The 12,600-nt window shown below is 34.8% G+C and overlaps 2 long non-coding RNA genes across 4 annotated transcripts; one reads left to right on the top strand and one right to left on the bottom strand.

Annotated features, from left to right (window-relative positions):
• Positions 1-2,995: 2,995 nt before the first annotated feature.
• On the top strand, positions 2,996-5,450 carry LOC125678576 (uncharacterized). The gene is made up of 4 exons (XR_008799733.1): positions 2,996-3,187; positions 3,775-3,914; positions 4,094-4,204; positions 4,401-5,450. It is a non-coding gene; the product is annotated as an uncharacterized LOC125678576 (long non-coding RNA).
• Positions 5,357-7,210, bottom strand: LOC130051289 (uncharacterized). 3 transcript variants are annotated; one of them, XR_008799735.1, is made up of 4 exons: positions 6,961-7,210; positions 6,507-6,640; positions 6,018-6,256; positions 5,357-5,680 (listed from the first exon to the last, which is right to left on the bottom strand). It is a non-coding gene; the product is annotated as an uncharacterized LOC130051289 (long non-coding RNA). The 3 variants fall into 3 exon arrangements; XR_008799734.1 differs by having other exon boundaries at positions 6,937-7,197; XR_008799736.1 differs by lacking the exon at positions 6,507-6,640 and having other exon boundaries at positions 6,961-7,193.
• Between the last annotated feature and the right edge of the window lie 5,390 nt (positions 7,211-12,600).

Here is a 12,600-nt window from a genome sequence, read left to right as displayed (position 1 = left end):
TCATGACCTCTATATGACCTTGACCTCAAGGTCAAAATTAAAAGGGTTTTTTTTTTACAATGGATTCGTATCCGGGCCATAACTTCTTTGTCATAGGCATACCATATTTGACACATGAGTGTATCACCATAAGATGATGTGTCGGGTACCTTCATGACCTTGAACTTTGACCTGAAGGTCAAAATTGATGATAGGGTTTTGACAGTCATACCAAAAGACATGGGTGTATCACCATGATAATGTGTCATGTACATTCATGACCTTGACCTTTAATCTCAAGGTCAAAATTATAGGTTTAAGCCATGGATTTGTGTTTGGACTATATCTTCCATTTTCTTCTACAAAGGCATACCATATTTTTACACTCAGGAAAGAGGTAATTTATACCTATTAACAACACCCTTTGGAAGATTGGGGTAAGCGGGGGGTATTCTTAGTGAGCATTGCTCACAGTACCTCTTGTTGGGTCAAATGCTGTCTGAAGTGTTTCATACCGATCGTTAGACCGTTCTTGACGCACTGATTCTAACTACGAATAACTCTGTTTACCTGGGCTCACGGCGGGTGTAACCGGTCGACAGGCACCTGATCCAACCTTTGAAATATTTGGTGATCGTGTTTTCCAAAATAGCTATTTTTGTATTCCTTATAGGAGATATGAGATTGATCAATAATCTCTGTTCGTTATCTTCACCTTTTCATGTAGCATGCGTACATTGAAGCTGATTTTCGATGCTTTTCAATTTTAGATAGCGCACTTTTAGTTGTAGCAACAGGTAGAAAATTACCAAATCGTAGATCATATAATCAATATGTTGATAAAAAGTATTTGAAAAATAACCACCAATGCGTTATAGAAATGATTTTCGAAATTACATTCTGTTAAAAAAAATTAATATGCTTCTATATTGCATGGAGTTGATAATTTACGCAGTCCATGCAGGAATGCATGTACATTTCCATTATTTATTTATTAATCGTCTACAAGATAAATTGGATTCACATTTGTGAAAATGTCTACAAGAAAACCCAAGTGGACCGATGACGACACTGAAATCTTGCATTATTAGTAGCCGAAAATCGTGATATTTTATTTGTTTAAAATTTTCTTTGAATGTTACAGCTGGGTCGAGGTAGGTCTAACACAGCAGGAAGATATAATAGGGGAAGAGGATATATATGTATGAAAAATACAATCATGTACCTTAAATAACTATAACTGTGATTAAACGAGAGTTCATGTGTATACAAATATGTTGTATGTGTACGATGTATTTGCATTCAAACTCATACAGAGCAAGGCAAGTACAACGAGAGAGGGTGACCTTTTTTGACAAGGTGAGTTGGTCTTTTTTAATTTTTTATGTAATTGGTTTTTTTCATATCGTGGTTTGTTTCCCAATTGTTTTATGACAGTCATTTAATGAGACTTGATTGAATATTGTTTAACTATTTCACTCACATGGAGACGTCACCACTGCCAGTGAAGGGCTGGAAATTGTAGGCCTATGCTCAGCGCTGATGGCCATTGAGCAGGGAGGGGTCTTTATCATGCCAAACCTGCTGTGACACGGGGACCTCGGTTTTTGCGGTTTTATCCGAAGGACCGTCCCATTTAGTCGCCTCTTACGACAGACAAGGGGGTACTAAGGACCAATACTAACCCAGATCCCCACGGGAATTTAATACATTTATTATATTATGTAATTTACATCAAAGAATTGAACTATGTCGCTAAATGAATAGGCAGATGAAATAAGTCGTGTTAACATTGCAAGATGTTAAGTGTCTTCGCTCGTCTCAACACATACATGTATTATTCTACAAGAAGTGATGATAACAACAACAAATGCTATGTATAGTGACTCTGTCACTTCACTTGATAGCCCTAGTAAAACACAAACGATTACTAAACATGTACATGTACCTGTCAGTGAACTGGATGGGCCCAGAGAGTAGGTTGTGACATCAATTAACTTCAGTGATTAACCATTCTGAACATACAGAAGAAAACGGTAATGATCTCTCAATGTGGTCTTTGACTTCTAACGACAATACACAGTTTGACCTACATCTCTGTACACAACCTGTCCTTAATAACATCCATTTTCTTTGCAACTATAGAATGTTGTATATAGACAATTTACGTATACCTATAGGCAGGCGTAAATATAAGCCACGATTTAGCTAGTCTAGATTAAATATCCACCTTTTCGTGAAACGCAACATATTTCGCTTTTTGGGTTTTGTTCCTGATTTAGTCCCGTGTTGTATAGTCTTCACGAAAACTTTTAAAACTTGCTGGCCAGTCGGACCAGTGAAATGTCTTAATTTACTGGCCCACAGTGAAATTTACTGGCCCCCAACATTTTCATAGTACATGTTTATCACATACATTATGGATTGCATTGTAAAACTGTATAATTAATTTACTGAAACTATGCTTATTACTCATATTCATATCCACCCTAAGACATCCTTTCTGTTGATAACAGAAAAACAACACCGAACACGATATTTTCTCTCTTTTCGCCCGCAAACAACAAGACTACAAATTCACGTATTTTTCACAAACATGAATCCATATGAGTGAAATATTCTCGAGAAGGACGTTAAACAATATTCAACAAACATGAAAACAGCTCGAGTGCACATTAGGAAGTAGCCTTCTCTACCAATATCGAATGTAAACGATTTATTAATTCTATAAACTATAGAAATTGCATAAAATCAGAGATAACTGCAATATACGAAGTTCATTTTAATTTGACAATGCAATAAAGCAGCAGTTACCGGTGTGCAGTGCGATACAGAACGCGGCCATTTTTGTTGTTTCAATAAGTTGTTCGTTGAATATTCACGTAATTAACGTACATGTTATCTTGATAATTACGAGTATAGCCACAGTTTACTTTAAAGAAATAAACAAACCACGATGTCAAAAACACTTTATGCGCTATTTATAGGGTCTGTAAGTCTCGTTTGGTTTCACTTTCGGTTTTACTACTTCCGGGTACAACAACGTGTGGAATATATACAGTCGTAATAGAGAGTCGGTGCTAATATGTAATTTGGTGTATTGTTAAGCGATCGGGTGCATACATGAGACTGGGAAAACTCTGCCATGTAGTTTATTTAAGTTCCTAGTCGATGCTACAGTAAGGAAGCGGTGGATACAAAGATGTAGGTACGTAATATTATCATAATTCAACGAATAATCATGTCATATTAACAAACGTGTGTATAAACTGACAGAATATACTGGACGTGTTGTTTAGATATTTCAGAGGGGGAGTAGGCCTATAAAAGATTTTGACAGACGAACTGATAAAAATAAAATAATGGGAAAAGAAATTACATGTACTAAAATTTCATAAGGGGGGGGGGGGTAAAGTTTTTCTTCGTTATTGATTTCAACAGTTATTAACATCTTTTACTACACAATTCCCTTCTGCCTGAAAAGGGGAAGGGACACTAATTTATTGTATCAATATAGAAAAAATAACCTTGCTAGGAAAAGGCTGGCAGGACACCCTTGATACTACTTGCCTTTATATAGGCTCCTGCATGCTTAAATATTGTATTGTGTTTCAAGAGAACTGGCATATATCTTTATTGTATAATTATATAAAAGTGACACATGGCCTTGATAAGAATGATTGTAACACTCATACCCTGTGCTTATTTCAGAAACTACAACTTAAATTTGTTGTGTAGTGAGCCATTTTAAGTCAATAAAAACAGCAATTTATGGTATATTACTTTTTTTCATAGATACAAAGTTACGAAACCTGCTGAAGCAGAAGCATTTGCTTCAAACGTACATATAGGAACCGAAGTTGATACTGCTACCAATATATTATATCTGTACCAGACAACAATGATACAGCATCAAACCCTCAACATTTAAAAAGGTACAGTGTACGATACAAGTATTGTCAATACCAGATATTAGTACATCAAACCAGGAAGTTACAGTGGTTGTTAAGTTTAGTGTCAGGTGGTTTTCTGTATTTTCTTCATTCTCATTTCAGTGTTATCTAAATTTATATGCACACCAAATTTTATAATGGTATTGTTTTTGTTCTTACAGCTTCCCTTGAAGACTAGGATGTTGTAAACTTGCAGTGAGAAATATACCTGCTTAATTAAAGGAAACCATCCATGACAATTGGGAACATCATAATTGAAAGACCCTGGAAAGGTATGTTTTAGCGGTTCTTTAAGGAAAAATGAACAATGCACTTTCTATACACTGACTAGTTATCAATTTCACAGGTTAGCGCAGATTTCACAATATTCAATTACCTAGTAATTTTTGGGGGGTATAAATGTTGCTGTATACACCATTTTCTGTGGATATTTTTTTTTTTTATATATTCATGAAATTTTGTTTGAAGGGATCATGAACACTGTTGGGAGTGTCCATTCAACTGAAATATCAAAGCCAGAAGAATTGAAGATTGCAATGGATGCAACAGAAGTGACCTAATATGACCAAATTGATATGAATAGTCAGTCTTTCGCTTACAGTAATTACAAGAGTCGCCACAAAGGAAAGACTTTAATGTGTATTACACCTAATGCAGCTCATTTCCAATCTGTATGCTGGATATACAAATCTGATTTGGCAATTGTGAACCATTGTGGCATTTGAGAGAAGTTGCAAGTTGGTGATATATTCCTGGCAGACAAAGGATTTTGTATATTTGACAAACTTCCAAATGACATGACACTTGATATCCCATTCTTTCTTACAAATAAATCCCACTTCTCAAAAGAGGATCACAACTTTGCTATAAAATTTCCAGATGCAGAATCCATGTTGAATGGGAAAATGAGAGAATAATTTTTTTTAAAAATTCCTCAGCCATATTCTATCATAGTATAGATATTGATCTGACAAAACATTTCAGCTTTGTGTGGCCCATGTGGTTTTGTAGGTTCCCCTTTTGAAGGAGATTGCAGATAAATCCTACAAATTTATTAGATTAATTGCATGTATATATATGCTCATACCTGCCACATTGAATTTTTAAATTTAAAAGTAATGAATACCATATATATATGCAATATAACTTTTCTACATATTTATATAAATATAAAGCCTTTTATATTCATATGAAGCCTTTTGGAACGTGTCCATCAGAATGAAATATTCTCGAGAGGGACGTTAAACAATATACATGTACAATCAAACATAAAGCCTTTTGCTCTCCTTCTGAAGGTTTTCAAATCTGCATTATTAAAAAAGATGTAAAATCCATTGTTTTTAGTAAATGCATGTAATTCAATGATTTTTGTAAAGCTGGACACTGTGTCTATACAAATTTTGGTTCATCTAAAATAAGAAAAACTCTGTCTATAATGTTTATTCAATAAATATACATGTAATTACATAACTTTGACAGATGCACCACTGATATCATAATAAAGTATATGTACATGTGGTTATGTGTGTGTGATTCAGACTGCAAAAATACTTTATTATTATAATTAAACTCTATCACGCTTAAAAAGTTGACCATAATACATCTTTGTCAATGTATTTGAGTGTCACTAGGAATCCACACTAGCAAATCACAGCATTGGGTGTCTTTCAGGTGTTGTTGTCCTTGAATCTGATGCCAATATTCATATTTTGTTTTAATGTGCAGCGAACCATCTCTTGCATCACATTCTAAAATGGCAATTGTCATTACATGTATTGATAAAATATACATGATTTACAAGTGCTCGGATTAGTGGTGAAAGTATTATACTGCAATATGCATACTTCTTTTGACATAGATGTACTGCAGTATTCAAAACTTGATGCAAGTAAAGTTTATAAAGAACATTAGCAGTTCAATATCACAATGAAGCCTAAGTAGTATTTGTATTTCATTCATAAAATGTTACTTTAAAGTTATAATAAACTTGGATGCATCCATAATAATATATATGAATACATATATGTACAGCTAATGTACATGTATTAGGTACACATAATTGTTCAATCTATAATGCTGACTTACCAAGAGGGAAATCCCAACATTTGCACAGGCCTCTTTAATTGTCATTGTTCGAGCTGAAAATGGGCACTTAGCCTCAATTAAGAATTTCAGGGGTTGCTGAAAATGGCCTGCTGCCCTTCGGAATGAGGATGCAGTTAATTCCTCCATTGTTGTTGTGACCTTTGACTGTGCCGACTTTGGATGTTTTATCCAACTACTGGCATATTTTACATTGAACAGTTTTATTTGCCTTCTTATATCTGAAAATTTCCAATATATCTACATGTAAACATTTTATCTTCACAGTTCGAACCCATTTATTACTTACTTTGGGTATAGATAAGTTTATTCCAATTTGGGCCCAGAGGGCATAACAGCAAGACAGTTTATAAAGAAAGAAATTTCTAAAAAGAAAGAAAGTTTACAACATATAATCTTATAATTATTATAATCATAATAGATATAGATCCAAACATGTATTGACATTATTTTTATCTTTAAATTGTGTACCTGCCTTTGAAAATTTGCTGCCTTATGAAGATCGACACTTATACTGCCCCACTATGGGCATACTGGCATAAGACATCCACATTAATGATGACTGCACAATACACAACACCTTTATCCTCAGATTCAAGGCATATCTATAAAATAATTTTCAAATATTAAACAATCAACCCATCTGTGATGTAACTGATATAGATATTTACATTTAATGCGCTTTGTTTATTGAATATGTATACAACTGTACACTGCAGGTACGTACACGTAGTATCGTTGCCCCCCCCCCCCCCCCCCCCCCTTCCGATCGTACATTCGTATAAACACAAAGCAAGTTTTATGCATAATCCATTTTTATTTTCAAGTAGTGATATATTTTCAATTGGAATGATTTGAGAATATAAAAACGTATCGTACATCTCATTACGCTTTTACCAACCTGCTCTTTATCTGCAAGACGTACCCTCGTCGATGCTTGTACACTGGCAGTTATTACATGTAATTCGTCAAACACGAAGCGAAGAATCCTCGACCACTCCACTAATGCTTCAATTCCCATGTTTATCTCGTTAAACTTCCACATAATCGATTGATAACGCTATATCTATGTATACCACTCTCTACACAGTGCAATTTGAGATGTTGATGTACCCGGAAGTTAATAATCTCGCTAATTCTCGGCAATCACATGACGAGACTTACAGACCCTATTGATTTATTTTTATTTTGATGGTAAATTAAGTAAATAGATGTTTAGAATATCTAAATCAAACATTATATTTAATGTGACCTACAAAAAGTCTACAAGCCCATCGGACTTCCTGATTTTTTAATTTCACTGACCCGACCCTAAAATTCACTGGCCTCGGTCGTCGGACCACTGCGTTTTCGTGAAGACTGGTCACTAGTGTTTTTCACCGGAAAGCAGATTTCCCCAGCAGGGAAAACTTACTCCATAGCAGAATGTCCCTCATTGTAGGATTTGCCGTCCTGTTTTGTTTTTTAAATTAAATTTTAGAGAAACTTATTTTGCGGATATCCAATTGGGCTTTAAATCATAATACCATAAATCAAATATATTTGCAAAAGAAATCGTTTTTTCGATTAAGAAAAATGTTCACCATGTTGTATTTTTGTAAAACATTTTCATACCAATGAGCATTACAGATGATACAGTTTGTATTTCCATGGAATTTGTCAATCGGAACTCCTCGAATGTCTCGTGCACTCGACATGGATCTCGGATGTAATACGATGGCATCCATGAGTGAATTTGATGCATTGTAAACAGGTCGGGGTAATAATCTTCACCGGATAACGCTGTGTTCGTATTTTATAAAGTCCACTTATTTTTTTTAATTGCATTGTTTATATAAGAGATATCATAAGAATTATATATATAAAAAAAGTTTTTCTCTTCATTTCAATTGTTATTGCATTGCAGTTTCATCACAAAACACATTAAGAAAAGTTGTAAACAACAACAGCTGATCGATAGCTATGGGTTTTACAGACGACATAATGTATGGCAAGTCTTGTATGGGTATTTCGTTTGATTTGCGTGACAGACAAACTGAAACTTTGAGTTGTATTTATAAAGGGAAAAATACGTTAGCAGTGCTGCCGACTGGATACGGGAAGAGCATAATTTATCAGCTGTTCGAAAAGTCAATGCCTATGATTGTTTTGATTGTCTCCCCTTAATTCTACCATGCAGGACCAAGTTAGGCAGTTGTGCATGAAAGGAATTAAAGCTATGTTTCTCAATATTGAAGGAACAGGTGGCCATTGTTTCACTTTCAATTCTGCAAGGTATGGTCGTTTCTCAGAAAATCGTGTTAATGTTATGATTTTTCTCAAAAATATAATAATAATAAATAAATAAATGCAAATTACACTTTTTATTACATTGAGCTTGATGAAAGATTCTGTTTCATTCCAACACTCAGTATAGGCACCTGATCTCACCTCAGGGGTGCGCATTACTATTAAATTTTTGTCCCTTTTCTAAAGGCTTTATGAGATTGATTTTCATGTATCTCTTTGTGTAATTTAAATGAAAATAACAATTTATGAAAAAAAGTAGTTGTAATTGAATGTAATTATTGACAAATTTGTAATTGAGCACTTCTTCAATCACAGATAGTTGTAATTTAATTTTAAAATTACATTTTTAAAAAATGTCACCTAATTCCATTTAAACTATTTTTTAATTACAATTATTCTTATTTTACCATATACTTTAAATACCTTTATTATTATTTTTTTTTGTTATCTTGTTTATACTCCTTATTTACTTATAAATGATTTAAATAAATGTAGTTTCCTGAAGACATTACTAACTTATTGCATGATGATTAAAACATGATTTAAAAACAAAAATAATGTACATATCCTAGATGATATTGGATACACAGTATTAAATCTCCTTTCTCTGTGTATTGTCCTTATTAAAATGAACCCCCTATCAATGTCTGTTGATATTGCCAAAGCAAATAATTAAAGACACCTGGTCACTTTACCAGTATCTGTCCCCAGATGATGCATGACTAATTCTATTCAGGGAGGGCCACACAGACATAACAGTAACATGAATAAAACATGGAAACATCAAAGTCCAGGATGGCATGCATTTTAAAGCACTTTGATTTCTTCCCCTCGGGGACATAAAAGTTGAAGTCCAAGTACATCCGTTGCACTTCTGACATTTAATTGCAATGTGTAATTCAATTAATTTATTATTTTATCAAAGTAATTGTAAGTTGTAAAATGCGTGTAGTAAACGTAATTGTAATTCAATGAAGTGTACTTCAAAGTAATTGTAATTTAATTAATTACATTCATATGTAATTGACCCTAACCCTATGTCGAATGCGCGAGATATTCGAGGAGTTCCGATTGTGGAATTTGTATTTATACCTACATGTACTACCATTCTCTCACCAGAGGGCGCGCTACGCAAGCTTCACTTTCACCTCTGTTATCTTCTGATAAATAGGTCGGCTAAATGATCTCACACGGACAAAATGGCGTCTTTGACTCCAACAGAAAGACACGTTTCTGTTCTTTGTGTAATGTCGGATTTTCATCATTATAATCTCGCTAGTTTTTCTAATGTAGAGTCCATAGTTACGAAGTAAAAGTTAAATTAATACATTTGACAAGACAAAATAGTTCCATAAATATGGAGGGTGCACTAACGTAATACTAACAGCGTTTCGATACCTACCAATGTGTTTTTAAGTCATAAATTTATGTTTTATTTATGAAAATGATGCAGATTTATTTTATTTTCAAAGACGCTCTGTTTCACACAGATTTATTTTATTTTCAAAGACGCTCTGTTTTACAAAATTCTTGTAAATCAGACGATAACAGAGGTGTTGTGGAGCGTAGCGTAACGCCCTCTGGTGAGAGATTGCATGTACTACTTAAACTATAGAGGAGTTGTACCACGGTTTTTCGTACACAACTTTGTACCATTAACCGTACGAAGTACTTTCACCATATATTCACTTTCATAGAAGAGTCGTACCACAAATTTTCTGACTCGAATTTGTACCAAACTGATGTGCAATGTGTTTTGTACGTCTGTCTAACGGCCCCGTTCAACGAGGAAACATTATAACTGAGGCCGATTGTGTGTAAAATCTTGGGACAATTTTTGACAAGTCACTTACTATGGACAAGCAGTGTAGTTCCGTTGCAAGATCATGCTACATGCATATCCGTTGGATAGGTATCATTCCCTATCGAGAAATTCTTGCCATTTGGCTAATTTGCTTGTCGCCATCTTGGAATTCAAACTATCAGTTATTACGTAAAGAAACTAGAAAACTGACAAGGTCAGCAAGGGCCCCGCTGAGGGTTGTTAGAGGAAAGTGACACCTGTATTTGATATAGCAATGTTTGGGGCTGGTATATATGTTAAAATTCATAATATATAAAGATACATTGGGATTCAAATTTGTGAAAAAGGAATCATAAAGCATATTTATGAGAGACTGATGCAATTTAAAGTACTTCTGTTTGACACATACTCATCCACTCAAACACAACGTAGTGCAACTAAATCCCATTGTAATAGGGGATTCAAAATGGATAATTGGTACAAAATATGGTACATACTATTCGAAAAGGATTATGAATTTGACATATTGATGTCTTGGAAAAGGAAATTCTGACATCGGGGCTCTGCGTTTTGAAACGCATTGTCATATGATAAAAGTGTTCTGCATTTTTATGCCCCCGAGATCGAAGATCGGGGGGCATATTGTTTTTCTCATGTCTGTCATTCTGTCTGAAACTTTAACCTTGCTAATAAGGCTATTATATAACACCTGCTAAGCTAAGCTAAGCTTATTCCTGTCCTGGCCGTACACCTTTTGACAAATCCTATGAATGGAATTCGAAAATAAATACGTACATTATCAACTCGAAACTTACAATTTATTTCATTTAGTGACAAAGGTGCAGTTTTAGTAGAAAGTAATCGGGGACAAAAGTATAAAAAAAAACCTGTGGGATTCTAACTCACAACCTTTTGCAGTTAAGGAAGAATAACATACAGAAAAATATACGGATGATGGAAGTGGAGTAATATTTCACAAATGAATATTTTCAAATTTACATATTTAGTTTTAAAAAATTCTAATAGAAAGTCATTTGAGAAGAAAAGGAAAATTTCTCCTAGACTCGAACCCACGATCTACAGATCGACAATCGACACGTTAACCTACTGAGCTACCCAGCTAGGCAATTAGAATTAAAGGGAATATAAAAGATTGCTAATATTGATATTTTCATTCATGTTTCTAAAGGAAGTTAGGAATTATGGCGGTGTGTCATTCCCCTTAACCCACTGAGTTACCTAAGTAATGGTGTTTGAAAGGATGTACATACACTGAAAAGAAGCCGGTCATCATAACGTGTTATTTATCCTGAACGGTGTCAAAATTACTACCTGGTTGACCCGATCTACTGCTCATTAACGTATGTCTGTTTTCTGTTGGGACGTTGGTCATGCACCATTTGTAGGTCACTTGAGTAACTCAGATGACCTATTGTTGTCAGTGTTTGACAGTCGTCGTGCATGAACATGATCTATGTCTTCTCAGAATTTTACCGCGCCAATTTTTACCAATATATTATATACATGTATACTATAATGGCACCTATAGTATAAAGACAAAAGAAATTTTAATTTTGCTGTCCCTGCCTCCTATTTGAACGAGGAAATGAGTAGAAAACATAAAAACGATGTTATCAAAAAATAGTTTTCCGTATAACGTGCCAACACTCAGTGTGTATCTGACTATTACTAATATTGAGCTAAGACGTCATTAATTGATAAAATTGTAAGTTTCATGGACCCTCTGTAAGACGTAGGGATTATGGTGATTTTGATGCTAGGATGGGTCTCTGTGATTGGTATAGGGAAAGTGCACCATCTACTATATAGTATTTCGTTAACAAAACAGAAGTTCTTCACTCATAAACATGAAACAAACTGAACGCATAAAATATTAAATATAAACACGGAGGCCTTTACCAATGTGAGAAATTCATGTCAGGGTGTTTGATGCCAAGACAGACCTAAGTGACTCGTTTGGTTATTTGTTTTTAAAGTGACTCCATTGAAAAAGATGGGGTATATTGGTTTGCACCTGTAGGATGGTATAACATCATCAATTTTAAGTCAAAGGCCGGGGTCAAACTACTCCGGCCATAACAAAAATGTCTGACACACAGGTTCTGTCAATATTTTGAGAACCCTTTATTTCTGCCTCGCTCTTGAGCTAGCTTTTTTAGTGATTTCTCTTCATCACACAAAGACGAACGTGTTCAAACCACTGCACGTTACAAATTGGTGACAGAGTAGTGACTGGTGTTTGGCTGCCTAGAGGCTTGCTTCAGGTAGAGTGTGTACGGAACTCTGGGACTGTGTGTCTTTATACGCACGTGGTTTCATCCTGGGACGACGGCGGTTGTCGTCGTGAACGGCAGATGCTTTTGCTGAAGAGGTGCCAAAAATCAGAAAAGACCCATGCTAAACTTCGAGACGAAGCTTCCCTGAGCGGTGGAAATGTAGCAGACAGTATGA

The sequence above is a fragment of the Ostrea edulis genome, chromosome 1, assembly GCF_947568905.1.
Source record: "Ostrea edulis chromosome 1, xbOstEdul1.1, whole genome shotgun sequence".
In the NCBI taxonomy this organism is placed as follows: Eukaryota; Metazoa; Mollusca; class Bivalvia; order Ostreida; family Ostreidae; genus Ostrea; species Ostrea edulis.
Note: the sequence above shows the minus strand (reverse complement) of the source record. Positions and strands in the feature narration are given on the sequence as shown.